This window comes from Cnephaeus nilssonii (assembly GCF_951640355.1).
Source record: "Cnephaeus nilssonii genome assembly, chromosome: 4".
In the NCBI taxonomy this organism is placed as follows: Eukaryota; Metazoa; Chordata; class Mammalia; order Chiroptera; family Vespertilionidae; genus Cnephaeus; species Cnephaeus nilssonii.
Window position 1 is genome coordinate 14,441,109 of NC_137075.1, and position 15,847 is coordinate 14,456,955.

General features: G+C 42.4%; 1 pseudogene across 1 annotated transcript; it reads right to left on the bottom strand.

The window, feature by feature from the left end:
• Window positions 1-9,247: 9,247 nt before the first annotated feature.
• On the bottom strand, window positions 9,248-11,433 carry LOC307097605 (regulator of G-protein signaling 18-like; annotated as a pseudogene). The gene is made up of 3 exons: window positions 11,429-11,433; window positions 9,821-9,991; window positions 9,248-9,722 (listed from the first exon to the last, which is right to left on the bottom strand). The product of its transcript is annotated as a regulator of G-protein signaling 18-like (transcript).
• Between the last annotated feature and the right edge of the window lie 4,414 nt (window positions 11,434-15,847).

A 15,847-nucleotide genomic window follows, 5' to 3' on the forward strand; every position in this document is an offset into this window, starting at 1 on the left:
GTCCTTAACCGCCGGTTAGGCTCATATGCCTGCACACAAGTCCTTTGGTTGATCTCTCCCCTTTACCGCCACCCTTCCCCTACCCTCCCCCCGAGGCCCGACAGTCTGATCCATGCCTCATTGTTTCTGGGTCTGTTCTTGTTCATCAGTCTATGTTGTTCATTATTTCCCCTAGATGAGTGAGATCATGTGAAAGCTGACTTCTTGTTAGAGGTGTTCTCTGCTACCACACTCCCCAGGACTTATGAACTGGACCTAAACCGGGTTCTCTGGGGAGTCAGTTCCACTGCAGGGAACTGGCTGGGCTCTGGGCGAGGGCCCTCTAGGGTGACTTTAACCACACAGGGGACAGAGGCCCGTTCTGATCGTTAGCACCCCACAAAGGCCCAGGCGTTAGACTCAACCCTGGGGAGAGGGAGACGCTGAATGGAGTGGGATTACCCTGAAATAACTGGAATGAAGTTTTTCCAATCCAGTGGAATGGGCCCACAGAATAGAAACTAAGTAGACTTATGAAAAAATAAAGTTACATTTTTTGCATATTTGAGCTGGGGCCCAAGCCTCACTGACCCTGCTGCATGTAGGGGTTCATGTGGAATTTATAATAATAATAATAATAATAATAATAATAATAATAATAATCATCCAGTCTGCTCTCCATATCCATGGGTTCCATATCCTCAGATTCAACCAATCATAGATTGCAAATATGCAGCAAAAGAAGTTACATTTATTATGTAGACAGGCCTAGGATGATTATATCTATACTGAACGTGTACAGACTTTTTTCTTGCCTTTATTTCATAAACAATAAGTATAACAACTATTTACATTATAAGTAATCTAGAGATGATTTAAAGTCTATGGGAGGATGAATATCATGTAAGGAAAAATATCCTGTAAGTAAATTACATCTAGAAAATTTGTACTTTAGAAAATTAATTGTAAGGCTAAAAGTAAGACACCCATGAAAAACACACATGGTGTCAAAACAAGCCAGAGGAAAATCATTTGGGCAAAAAATGAAAAAGGATCCCAAGTCAATTTTATAGAAAATATCCCTTTATTAACTTTTGGTCGAGAATATGTTTGTATATTTTCAGAAAACAACTCCAAGACCATGTGGATTCCAGCAACAGAGAGGAATCGACAGGACTACTCCAGCCATGAAGACAGAAGAGAAGCAGTCCAGAGACGGAAGACGCTGATGTGGCCTTCCCATACTAGCAGTTAGCAGCTGTGCATCACTGCAGGTTGCCCAGGACCAAACCAGAGAGGGTCAGACCTGCATTACCACCATTTGTCCACCATCCAGAACTGAAATATCATTGCTGACATGTACACATAAGGAACTGTTTGACATTGAAATTGGGTCTCAAAAGAACTGTTGGCCCAGAAAGAAACTCACTACAGACTGATTCATTTGCCTTTCAGCATAACCATTATTGCTTGTCTCATTTTCGGTTCTTATAAGTGTATTTCTAGTAGCACATGATCTCACTCATCTAGGGGAAATGATAAACAATATAGGCTGATGAACAAGAACAGACCCAGAAACAAGGAGGCATGGATCAGACTGTTGGGCCTCAGAGGGAGGGAAGGGGAGGGTGGGAATAAAGGGGAGAGATCAACCAAAGGACTTGTGTGCATCCATATGAGCCTAACCAGTGGTCACGGACAACAGGGGGGTGAAGGCATGCATGGGGAGGAGTTTAGGATGGGAATGGGGGGATGAGGACAAATATGTGATACCTTAATCAATAAAGAAATTTAAAAAAAAAGAAGCAAAATAAAAGTATATGGGAGGATGTATGTACATCATATGCAAATTAGTACACCATCCTATCTAATAAAAGAGTGATATGCAAATTGACCGTACCTCTGCTACACCACAAGCCACACCCACCAGCCAATCAGGAGCAAGTATGCAAATTAACCCAACCAAGATGGCTGCGGCCACAGATAGAGCAGGAGGCTTGGGTTTCCCCGTCAATGGAGGAAGCCAAGTTTTCACAGCCCTGGCCTGCCTTGGCCTCCACTGAAGGCTACAAAGTTTCAGTTATAGAAGATAAATAAATCCCAGATACCACGGCCTTCACTTGGGTCGCCGGGGGGCGTGGCCAGCCTGTAAACCACCACAGGCCCCTCACCCAGGCTGCCCCACGCCCCAAGGGAACCCCCACCCTGATCCAGAACACCCTTCAGGGCAAACCAGCTGGCCCTCACCTGTGCACCAGGCCTCTATCCTATTTAATAAAATAATAATATGCAAATTGACCGTCACTCCAACACACAAGATGGCTTCCCCCATGTGGTCAAAGATGGCTGCCCCCATGTGGACACAAGATGGCCACCACAAGATGGCCAGCAGGGGAGGGCAGTTTGGAGGGACCAGGCCTGCAAGGGAGGGCAGTTGGGGGCAATCAAGCCTGCAGGGGAGGGCAGTTAGGGGTGACCAGGCTGGCAGAGGAGGGAAGTTGGGGGCAACTGGGCCTGCAGGGAAGGGCAGTTGGGGGGGACCCAGGCCTGCAGGGGAGAGCAGTTGGGGGGGACCAGGCCTGCACGGGAGGGCAGTTAGGGGTGACCAGGCCTGCAGGGAAGGGCAGTTAGGGGCAAACAGGCTGGCAGGGGATCAGTTAGGCATCAATCAGGCTATCAGGGGAGTGGTTAGGGGCAATCAGGCAGGCAGGCAGGCAAGCAGTTGGGAGCCAGCAGTCCTGGATTGTGAGAGGGATGTCCGAGCAGTTGGACATTCCTCGAGGGGTCCCAGATTGGAGAGGTTGCAGGCTGGGCTGAGGGACCCGCCCCCCCCCCCCCCGTGCATGAATTTTGTGCACTGGGTCTCTAGTTTTATATAAGGTACTTGAGCATCCATGGATTTTGATATCTGAGGTGGGTCCTCGAGCCAATTTCCCATGAATACTGAGGGACAACTGTAATATTTATTGACTGCTTTCTATGCACCAGGCTCTATTCTAAGGGCCTTACATGTTTTTATGCTATAGATACTATAAGTTGCCCAATTTTACAGAAGAAAATTGAATCACAGGTATTAAATAACTGATGTAGGTCAAAGTACACATCTGCTCTATAGACTGATAAACCCTAGGATGAATTTGGAGCAGGTAATTTCAAGGACATGAGAGAACTGGTGTGCAGAGATGAGGCATTCTTCTCAGAAATTGTTGATTTAGAAGAAGTAGTGGGCCAAAATGAGACTCCATTAGAAAAAGTGCAATAGTTTCTGAATCTATGCAGGACAGCCAGCAAAAGGAAGAAATTTCGGGGTAAGAAAAGGAGAATTTAAAAGCTCTTCTGTGAATTCCTAAGTGACCTGCACATTGTCCTGGAGACAGACAGGCTTTGTAGCTTGTAGCTCAGAGCTCCACATCCTGGACCCCAGCTCTGACCACCAGGTAGAGAATCCCAGGCTGCAGGCAGACTGGCATCCCCTCGACCTGCCATGAATTCCTGAAGCCACTGCAGACAAGCTGTGCATGGGCAGAAGATTCCAGTTTCCAAAGCTGGAGGGGCAAAGCATTCTCCATCCAATAAAGGATGATATTTTTGTCTTGCTTTTGAAACAACCTCTAAACGTTTCTGAAAGAATAAGTGCCTACTTTGCTTCTGATTGGGTCAGTGGAAAATGGAATATTTGGCAGTGAACTGTCACACAGGATTAAAGGTGAGTATGGGGACTTTGCAAACTGGAAGGACTTTGGAAATTGCAAGAGTGTTAAGTAGTTGATCCAAAGGGGTTCAGCTTGCTCCCCATTCTTGGCCAAGGCACAGCAGGAAACGTGGAGGGGGAAAAGGCATGGCTGGACCCGCAGGGTGAAGAATCTACTTGCATCACATGCTTCCTTTGTGGAGAGGCAGCCACTTGTAGCTCCACACTCCCAATTCACTAATAATAACCCCAGGTAAGTGATGCAGCACAACTCTCAAATGGGCCTCCTCAGAGGAGAAAAGGCAATGCAGGAGAGAAGACCCCAAAGGGTGTCTGGGCCCATGGGCCTGGGGCATCCTAAGTGTCCCCTGCATCCAGTGAGGCACAGGAGCAGCTGAGCATTTTCCTGTGTGGCTGAGAGCAGTCAGTGTGCACCCAGCATAGAGAGCCAGAGGACGGCAAGAGGGTGCTGAACCAGAGCTAAGGGAGGCCTCCCCAGAGGCCAGCAAAGTCAGGCTTCTTCTGTGGATGTTGAAAGTTCCACATCCCCATTCCCAGAGTTTAGATGCAGCACCAGGAAAGAGAGGGGGAAGCCTCAACTGTTATGAAATCATAACTTAATTGGCTAAGATTTTATTTTCTCACCTTGCAGAATGAGTGGTGATGGTCTGAGACTATCTATATCTATATCTATATCTATATCTATATCTATATCTATATCTATATCTATATCTATAATCTATCTATCACTGTTACAAAAAATGAAGTAAAGTTACATTTCTTGTACACCTGAGATTTAGGCCTGAGTAATTGGTACCCACTCTATTGATTTGAGGAAGTTTTCTAGAATAGGCCTGTTTGTGCCATGAAAGAACTTGTTATTCTAGAAGGAACTGGGAAGTCACCCTGAGCTGGAAGGCAGATGAGAAGTGTCCTGGTTTGCTAGTGTGACGTGTGCATTCGAGCGAGTGGCATTCTTCTTGATTTGGGGGGTGAGGGGTGGGAGAGTCTTGGCTCTCTGTGAATGAAGGCAATGCTGGTTCCTTGGTCAATAATTTTTATTAGCACTTTTGTTGTTTGCAGGCAAGAAACAAAGAAAAAAGACAAGAGTGTCTGCTTTTGAGCAAGACTTTGAGAGCGCCCTTTGGGTAAAGGACTGTTGGCAGAGATGCTGACAATCTTGTGCAAGAACAGCAGACAGCCTCCTTCAGGCAGCAGACGCCCAACTGGAGTGAGGGGCGTGGAGAGGAGAACATGACAGCAGGAAGACTTGGCCGGGGAGGCTACAAAAGGTAAGAATGGAAGACACCGAGACCTGGAAATCTGCATTACATGTAATGGGTGTGAAGAGCTGCATGATGTTTGGGTGTAAGAACATCCAATTTGGCCCTTGCCAGTTTGGCTCAGTGAACAGAGCGTCAGCCTGCAGACTGAAGGGTCCCGTGTTGGATTCTGGTCAAGGGCACATGCCCAGGTTGCGGGCTCAATCCCCAGTAGGGGGCGTGCAGGAGGCAGCAGATCAGTGATTCTCTCATCACTGATGTTTCTCTCTCTCTCTCCCTTCCTCTCTGAAATCAATAAAAAAAGAAAAGAACACCCAATTTCTTTACTTTGTTATCTGAAATAAAATCTGGCTTAATGTTCATTGATTGGCTACAAGGCTATCCCGGGCAGTCATTTTTGGAAGGTTGTGTCTCCAGGTAAAAGCATTTCCTTCAGATACCCGAATCTCCCAAATAGAATCTTGAGTAAAAAAGGCAAATGGGTTGGGGTTGGTTGGTATAATTTTGAGAAGTCCCCATCCACCACTGCTTCTGTGCCTTAGATTCCTGGCCACGTGTGCCCTGGCCAGGGGAGAAGCACGATGCTGGCGAGAGCACATGTTTCCTCACTGTGAGGTCCTTCTCCAGCTGGCGCGGAACCGGCTGCCAACAGACCGTTCTTTTCTACTGAGCTACCTGCTTCTGGTGCTGGGATACACAATAGGATTAGGGAATCTCATGGGCATTAGTCTACTGGCCTACTTATCTCCTATAAAAGCAATTCCTTGGTCAGAGTAGTATTATGTGGAAGATCATGATAAGAGTGTAAGCCACCCAGCAAGTCCATAGAGAGAGTTCTGGTGGCAGCATGACGACAGCCAGGGAAACAAATCCAAATACGGAATAAGTGCCTGTTCCAAAGAGAAAAATTTTGGCACCTTCCCTGATGGAATAGGTCCAGTGTAATCAACATGCCACCTGTTAGCTGGCTCCTCCCCAGAATTCTTCACTGCACTAAATGGCACCGCCAGTCACTCAGTTGTTCAGGTCAAAATTCTCAGAATCCTCTTTTTCCTTTCCCTTCACAGTATTTACTATGGAAAGATCTAGACAGCAAGTGATATAAACGCGAACTATACATACATTTTTGGATTAAGTGTGGCTAATTGGAAAGAATTTAGCCTTTGGATCCCAACAGACTCTGTTACTTAGAAGTGGCATGATCCTAGGCTAGCTTTTAGCTTTTCTGAACCTGTTCTTTTACTGGGAAAGTGACAGTTATAGAACCATCTTGCAGTGTTGTTAGGAGAATTAAGTGACAAATGTATGAAATGCACCTCACAATACCTGATACATACCCATTATTGTTGGCTCTCTTGCCCCCACTTCCATGGGTTATTGTCAGATTAAATATGGAGAGAGGCTAAGACAAAATAAAACCAGATTGGAGGAACATGCTAGGTGGAAAACCAGATTAAGGCTGAAAAGTAAGAGGTAAATATATAAAATATGAAAGAAACAGTTTTACTTCAAGCATACCACATAAGCAGAAAGAACTGCTATTGAGAAGGCTGCCCAACAAAGGGCAGACCAGACCTTCACCTTGCCAGAGCTACCCCTTTCTATAAATGATCCTTATCATGGGCCAATTTACTAAAGCCACCATCTTTCATGCTGTAGCAAATAGAATTTTTCAAAATGGCAATTGTCATCATCACAATGGCCACATTAATGTGGAAAAGAGCGGGGGGGGGGGGGGGGAAGGAAAAGATTGTTATGAATGTAGAATGTTTCTTTAAAATGTATATTAATTAAGGAATTCCATTGTCATTTAGAAATCAAACTACATGGGCTGCATAATTTACTCAGTTAGATTGGGATTATATCATTTGCATTTTTCAGCAATTACATGTTGATACGCCCCAGATGATTTGGTTGAGAATCAGCATTTGGATATAAAATGGTTGATTCCAGGGATTGTTAAGTCAATAATTAACTCCATATTTCTCATTCAAATTCAGATCTGAAGAGTCAAAAAGTCAAAATTTTTAGGCAATCAACTGCAGTTCTGTGGACAACTAGCTTTTGCATCCTTTGATCTTCTAGACCTAGCATTCTAAGTGACTCTCTACTCCCTAGGGGGAACTCTAGCTTAGGTGTCCCTGTGTGGAACTGCTATAAACCTAAGTGTTCAATTTGATGCTTAAGAATCTTTATATAAGAAATTTGTGCTTGTGTATGTAAAAAATACATACCTCCATACAGTAAAAAGTGAACGTGCATATCTTTCCCGTTCCTTCATCAGTATCTCTTCCCAGAACAAAACACCTCCAGTCATGTAACATATACTGTATATTGACAGAGTTTTTATATGATTATACTTTTTATACACATATTATTCAACAAATTGATTTTTTAAGTTAACTGTGATGAATATTCTTATACACATATTTTTAAATTACTTTTGCTAATGTTTTTACAAGACAGAAGAAGTGAGAATGAGGGATCATGTAGGATAGTAAATTATGATTGGTCTCCAAAAGTTGTATCAGTTTACACTCCAGCCAACAGTGTATATGTCAGTTAATTTCCCCAAACTTTTCCCCTAAGTGTATTTCAAATTTAAAAACATTTATTTCCATCTAATAGGTGAATATAATTAATATTTGACACATTGAATTATGATATAAAGAGTGCTTATCCCAAAGGATCACAAGGGCAGAGACCATATATTATATATTTTTAAATTTTAATAGAATGTTCTCACCTTTAACATCAGATTTATGATATTCTCATCTTTTCTTACTATAATGATTCTATGTACCTTCATTTTAAATCTAGGGTATATAAGAATATAATTTACTTCTCTTGGTTTCCTTTCTTTTAAATTAAGTGTTCAGGGAAAGTTATATTCTAGTTGCTACAACCATGCAAAGTTATTGAGTTAGGGATCATTTTTTTTTTAGGTTCTGTGTGAACTTGGACAAGAGTAGGGAAAGCACCTTTTGTCAGCCTTGCAGGTTCCACTTATTTCATTTGCCCTCTTGTTTGCCCTCTGCTGGCTGTTTAGAAGAACATGAATGATTAGAACTATTTTCTCTGAACCTGTGAGGTTTTTCTTGTTTGTTTTTGTTTTGAAAAATCGAAATTCCAACTGAACTCCCTAATTATAAAAATGTTAAAAGAAGCAGTCATGTGAGTTTTAATTAGATTAATTTTAATTACTGTGATTGGAGATAACGCATGGGGGTAGAGGAAAACCTTCTTGACCACTTTTCATGTACGTTTTACTGGTTAGTTCAAGTATGAATTTTCTCAGGTGTATAATTGTAGTTACATAATAATAAGAAGTAGAATGCACATTAATATATATGTCCTGGAACCCTGCCAATCTGGGACCCCAGAGCTGAAATCATCCTGAAAGACTGAAAAAACAAATAAACAGAGAAGTGTATACCTTCTACTTATTGCCAGATGACCCATTAATTTAACAAAATGTAAAAGAATGTTTTCAGTCTCCATTTTACTTACAAGTTCTATGCAATACCTACTCTAGGAAGTCCTCAAACCTTGGGAGCATTATAATAACAATTTATTTTAGAGCCAATTGCCTCAAGTGCCTGGTTTGTCTGGGAGATGTACACAGGACAACAAAACACAAACAAGGGAGGTGATAGTCCCTGTCACTATCCTCCACTTGTCACAGATGCTGCTTTTCTTTGTCGGCATTCTTTTGCTCTTCTTCTGGTAATAGAACCACTATACCTTTGGGAAACTGCCATTTCTCCTCCATGTGACCCAAACTTGGCCATTTCTTCTCTGGGATTTTATATGTTAACTAGAGGCCTGATGCATGAAATTCATGCAAGAGTAGGCCTTCCTTCCCCCGGCTGCCAGCACTGGCTTCCCTCTGGCACACAGGACCCAGACTTCCCTCGCAGCCCTGGCTTCGTCTGGAAGGTCATCCGGAAGGGCGTCCAGAAGGTTGTCTGGTCTAGTTAGCATATTATGCTTTTATTATTATAGCGGCTGGAGAGAACAGCTATCTCCTTCTTCTAGGGTCACAAACTTGAGATTATAGAAGCCTGAACTATCCATGATGTTCTTCTACTTCCCCCATCCCCACCCAGGATAGCAGACATGAAGATAAGGAGATGGAATTGAAATATATTTGAAGTAGAATCTGCTGAAGGGATTATTTTTCCCCCTTCTACACTATGTGTTTTATTTTAAATGATGCACCTGTTTGTTAACACATGCTGTCTTAGAGGCAGATGTACAATATTGTCACCAAAATTAGCAAGATTAATTTTCTTTACAGCCAAATGGCAACATCCGACTTCACATGTTGGAATTCATTGCAGGTGAATGAACGTGATGGTCTTCTAAGATTGGTTGTCCTCTGAGCTCTTCCTTCTATCAAGTCTGAATAGATGTCAGATTTCAGAAAACGTATGTAATTGTCTTCCATAAGCTGATACACTCTGCTCTGTGTGCATCAAAAGTGTGGAGGGAGGGCTGTGTGATGCTTTTTATAATGAGTTCTTTGGTGTGAAAATAAAGGTTAACCTCTGGTGGGGCATCATTCTGGATAAATTTCTCATATATTGCTTTTGCTTTAAAAATCATTTGTTGAGGGTCTTTGCTTTTCTTGAAGTCTTCATAAGGCCATCCAAAATGCAATATTTTCCTCACTGAACTTGGTTTTAAGAAATCTGGTAAGTCCATCTTTATGGGAAAGAAGTTTGTCAAATGATTCACCCCATCGTATTGCTTCTTCAGGGCATACTCTGTTCAAGACACAACATGTCTTATAATGGAGTGTACAGCAAGTATGTTTACGAATCTGTGCTAACATATGCTGTAAGGCTGTACTTTCCCATCACACTTCACAGGGTTTCTCTTTTGTCTGGTTACTTTGGTTAAGTGTGCAGATCTACTGGTGTGTGCCTCTCCATGAAACTTGGGTTTCTGTAGGAGAAGATTTAGCTGGTTTCCTTTCTCCTTAGCTCTGATTTTGGCTTCTTTGCTTGTTTCTTCTTTTGCTGAACCATGTATTCTTTGATTTGCACATATTCAATCGAGAAAATAAAATAAATGATGTTTCCTTCTTCTCTCTAAAAGGAAGAGATGTCTGATCTATTCCATCCTTCACTTGTTAATGCTATTCCATAGTTATACATGGTAGAAGAAAAAGTTATCTCAACTCTGTCGGCAGTGCTTACAATTGAAAAGAAAACAAGAGTTCCAAGAGCTGTGCTTCTGTAGAGACAGGAAAATGTAGCACTGAGGAACTAAAGTACAATTCACTCCTGAGTTGGTTAGGGAAAGGATACTACAAATTTTCAAAGCGACTCTTGGTCTCTAGGATAAGGACTAGAATGACCACAGTACAACTTCCCTTTCTAGTTTGTTGCTGAAGAGTTTAATTGGAGGCAAGAGATTAGCAAAAGGGAAGAGTCAAGAATAATTTCTAGATTTCTAATTTTGAATGTATTGCCATTGTTAACATAGGGACACAACCAGGAATGGGCTTGGAGCTGAAAGCAGGACTTTGAGGTGACACTCAGGAGTTCTGTTTTGGACATACGGATTTAGAGATATCTGTGGGAAACCAAGTGGATATGTTAAGTGAACAGTTGGATAGGTGACTTTGGAGCCAGTGGGGCAGATTTGAGCTGACTATATATATATATATATATATATATATATATATATATATATATATATATAATCTTCACTGGAGGATAGTTTTTCCATTGACTTTAAGAGAGAGTGGAAGGGAGGGAGGGAGGGGAGGAGGAGAAGGAGAAGGAGAAGGAGAAAGAGAGAGAGAGAGAGAGAGAGAGAGAGAGAGAGAGAGAGAGAAACAGTGTTGTGAGAGAGACACATACATTGGTTGCCTCCCTCCCATGCCCTGACCAGAGCCAGAGATTGAACCTGCAAGCCAGGTATGTGCCCTGGATCAGGAATCGAATCAGCGACCCTTCAGTGCGGAGGCTGACATTCTAACTACTGAGCACACTGGCCAGGGCTGAGCTGACAACATTAATTTAGGAGTTGTGACATATGAATTGTATGTGAAGATATTGAAGTAGATAAAATTACTTACAGATAGAACACACTGAAAATAAGAAAGCCCAGGACCAAGGAGGATCAAATTTTAATGACTGAGTAGAAAAGAAAAAACTTAGCAAAGGAAACTTAAAAATAGAGGTTATAACATAGGAGAAAAAGTAGAATGAGAATAAATATCATAGAATTGGAGAGAAGAGTCTCAAAAGAGGATAGTGGTCAACTAAGTCAAAAGCATTGAGAATTAGAGAAATTTGAGATCAGAGACATATTCATCGGGTTTGACAATACAGAGGGCATTGGTGAAGCTGGGCATTTTTAGTATAAAAATGGGCATAAAAACTAGTTCAGAGCAGGTTAAAAAGGAATGGTGGTGACCAGCAGTGTAGATAATGTTGTGAGTTCATGCAAAACTCCTTACCCCATCCCCTACATTCATACACACAAAAAACACATCACAGTACAAATGCATAGCTAAGTCTGATAAAATAATTAAAAATATACGAGAGACTATTGTATTTCCTAGAAAAATTCACTCCTTGGGTATTTGACTCCTAAACCACAGGAGCCCAGAATCATAATATTGAGGGTATATATATTAGGATATAAAATATTAGCTATAAAAGTGGAGGCTACTACTCTTGCTTTCACCTTTTAATTCTCCAGTCCATATAAGGTTGATTATTCAGGATAGTAATATTCTATTCAGTCACCACTAATGCTAAATTAGCTAATACTAAAAGCCAAGGGGAAATAAAGGGTTAGGTTCCTGTGAGCTTCTGGTCACAGTATTTTTTATCAACAAAAACACTATGCACTTGGAAAACAAGCCAGTCTCATAAGGATAGAAAACCAGCTCTTCCACATAATCCTTTCCCAGTAAAACACCTAGCAGACATATTTGAAATCCTCCCATAGCCTCCTGATTACCTACAACTTTCACATTCTTCATGCTACATTGCCTTTTGAAATGTGCAAGCCAGCACCAGTCCAGAAAAGTTTAACATTTTCCTGACCCTGTGTAACGTGACCGTAAATTTTCCTGACCCTGTGTAATGTGACCGTAAATTTATTTGGCTTTCAGCCTCACAACAATGGTGTCTGCTATGTTTTTTTTTTGTATTTAAAAAATCAGTTGTCATCTCTGACCCCACAAATGTAGCCCATTTTCCATGGGTTTGTCACACACTGTGGATGCTTCATTAGCACTTTCTGGAGTGACATGCTATACAGTGAATATTTTCCTCCTTTTTTGTGGATGTGTCCTATTGTTCATTCCTTAACTTAGAAAGCATAGGCATAAAGAACCACTCTGAAAAATGAACTGAGGACTAGCTGGAGAGAACAATGATAACCAAGGACAGAAAGCGGAGACTGCATAGAGTTCGGTAGGAGGGGAGAAGGAATGAAAGGGGTGACTGGGCTCCCACAGTCAGCAGCTGAAGTACCAGAGAGATATCTCAACCCCTTTGAGGGGTTGCTACTGAGAACTCTGGGGTCTAATTCCCAAGCTGGGCCCCCCAGTAGAGAGCACCAGAACTGAGAAAGGAACCCACATAACATCTGGCTATGAAAAACAGCAAGGTTGTTGTCTGCCAGGAGGAGATGGCTGGAAATGCTAGCATCCTCTTAAAGGGCCAATTCACAAAATTCCGTGTGCAGCCATTCACCTTGTGCTCTAGCAAAGAGAGGGCAGAGTGGACTGGAGCTATGTGAACAGAAGCCAGGATCAGGGACTCTGTGGTTAGAGCTCAGAAGGCAGATACCTCTGTTTCCTGTATTGAGTCATTCCCTCACACTGCGGAGGTTATTTTTCTCAGGCAAATATGTGCTATGCTGATGTTTTTGCCTGAGGGGCACAAAGTTGACCCACCCTATTGGAAAATCCCCTGCCCCACCCTGTGGAGTTTCCGAGGCCCATTAAGAGATTGAGAATAACAATTAGTCTCCAAGCAGAAGCAATTGTCCCACCCTGTTGGAAAACCTCTCACCTCACCAGTGGAAGATTGCCTGAGGACACTCCAGACTGAAACCAATTAGTCTGCAGGCAAAGGAAGTTCTCTGGAGGCTTTGAGTCTTTGCCTGATCTAATTAGTCAGAAATAGCAGTTTGGTTCCCCGCCACAGACAGCATCCCAGACTGCTCAGAGAGGCAAAAGCCAGCAGGACCCCAAGCACCTGCAGCTGATACCTGTGGGACCAGCTCTGGGGGTAAGGAAGTACAGCCCAGGACAGGGTCAGTCATTGTGTGAGACTCAAGTCAGTCCTAGCCTCTGGGCTAAGGAGTCCCTGACCACTGGACAGCTGGCACAAAGAAATTGGAGTTGTACCTCATTGGCAGCAAGTCAGAGCAGAGACCCCTTCCAAAAATGGGACACCAACAATCAAGTCCCAATTACAACAAGAGAAAACAAACAGTGCACACAAGGGGCATTCCTAGAGCATCCAGCTCAGGTGAACAAAGAGACTACACTACTGGACCCCTCAAGACACCATCTACATAAGGCCATCCCTCAAAGACTGGGAGGCATAGCAGTTCTAGCTAACATATAGAAGCAAATATAAAGAGACAGCTATAATGGGGAGACAAAGAAACAACCCCCAAATGATAGAAAAGAAGGAATCTCCAGAAAAAGAACTAAATGAGATGGAGGCAAGCAACCTATCAGACATAGAGTTCAAAACAATGATTACAAAGTTTCTTAAGGAACTTAATGCAAATTACAACAGCATGGGAAGGGAAATAGAGGCTATTAACAGGAACCAGACAGAAATTAAGAATGATATATATGACAACAAGAACACACTGGAAGGGATTAAAAGTAATTTGATGAAGCAGAGGACTGAATCAGAGATTTGGAAGACCAGGTAGAAATAGCTACCCAATTAGAGCAGAAAAATAGAAAGAAAAAAAAAAGAATTAAAAAGCAGGAAGGTAGCTTATGGGAGCTCTAGGACAACATAAAAGGTAACAACATCCGCATTACAAGAATACCAGAAGGGGCAGAGGGTGAGCAAGGAACAGAGAACCTGTTTAAAGAAATAATGACAGAAAACTTCCCCAACCAGGTGGAGGAAAATGTCACACAAATTCAGGAGGCACAGAGAGTCCCAATGAAGATGAACCCAAAGTGACTCACACCTAAACACATCATAATTAAAATGACAAATGTACTCTAGGTGGTTTGGCTCAGTGGATAGAGCATTGGCCTGCAGGCTGAAGGGTGGAAGGTTCAATTCCAGTCAAGGACATGTATCTTGGTTGCGGGTTCGATCCCCGCAGTGGTCCCTGTGGGAGCCAACCAATTGATGTGAGAGACACATCGATGTTTCTCTCTCTGTGTGTCTCTCACCCTCCCTTCAACTCTCTAAAAATCAATGGAAAAATATCATTGGGTGAAGATTAACAGACGAATAAAATGACAAATGTTAAAGACAAAGAAAGAACTTAAAGGCAGCAAGAGAGAGACAGAAAATTACCTACAAAGGAGTTCCCATTAGAATGTCAGATGACTTCTCAATGGAAACACTTCAGACCAGAGGGAGTGGCATGAAGTATTCAAAATAATAAAAAATAAGGGCTTAAATCCAAGACTACTGTATTCAGCAAGGCTATCATAGAGGCCCAGTGCATGGATTTGTGCACTGGTGGGGTCCCTTGGCCTGGCTTGTGGGGATCGGACTGAAACTGGCAGTCCAATGTCACCTGCCACTCCTGCCTGCTTCTCCTGCTCATCCTGGCCCCACTGTGCCTGCCACTGCCACTGTGCTGCAGTCTTCATGCGCCCATCCTAGTGAGATACTGGCGTGCCCATGACCGAGATGCAACTATGGGCTTGTGCCCAGTCAGTCCCCATGCCATCCCGATCCTGGTCCTGGTCCAGATGGGGGAGGGGCATGCAGGGGGCGTGTCTGCGGGAGAGGCTTGTGCTGCTGCAGCTGCACTTGCCAGCCATGAGCCCTGTATCTGGTGCCTGTTGGTCAGCTGAACAGTGCTCCCACTGTGGGAGCACACTGACCACCAGGGGGAAGCTTCTGAGTTGAGCGTCTTCCCTCTGGTGGTCAGTGCATGTCATAGCGACTGGTCATTCTGGTTGCTTAGGCATATATATATATATATATATATATATATATATATATATATATATATATTGAAGATGAAATAAAAAGCTTTCCAGACAAAAAAAGGTTAAAGGAGTAAGTTACCACCAAATCAACAATGCAAGAAATGTTAAAGAAATTGCTTTAAGAAGAAGAAGAAAACGAGAGAGAGAGGATTATAGGCATACAGAAAATAAAAATGGCAATAAATAAATATCTACCATAATAACCTTGAATGAAAATTGATTAAATGCTCCAGTCAAAAGACATAGGGTGATGGAATGGATAAGAAAACATGACCCATATATATACGATCTACAAGAGCCCCACCTCAAAACAAAAGATATGCAGAGACTGAGAATGAAGAAATGGAAAAAAAATGTTCCATGCAAATGGAAAGGGATAAAAAGTTGGGGTAGCAATATTCATATCAGACAAAATAGACTTAAAAACAAAGGCCATAAGAAAAGACAAAGAAGGCCACTTTATAATACTAAAGGGAATGATTCAACAAGAAAATATAACCCAGATCAATCAAAGGACTTGTATGCATGCATATAAGCCCAACCAATGGACAGACACCAGGGGGTGAGGACAAGAGTGGGGGGTGGGGGGAAATGAGGGATAAGGACATGTATGTAATATCTTAATCAATAAAGAAAACAAAAAAACCTCAAAAAAACAAAAAAAAAAGAAAGAAAAAGAAAATATAACCCTTGCAGCATATATGCACCCAATAT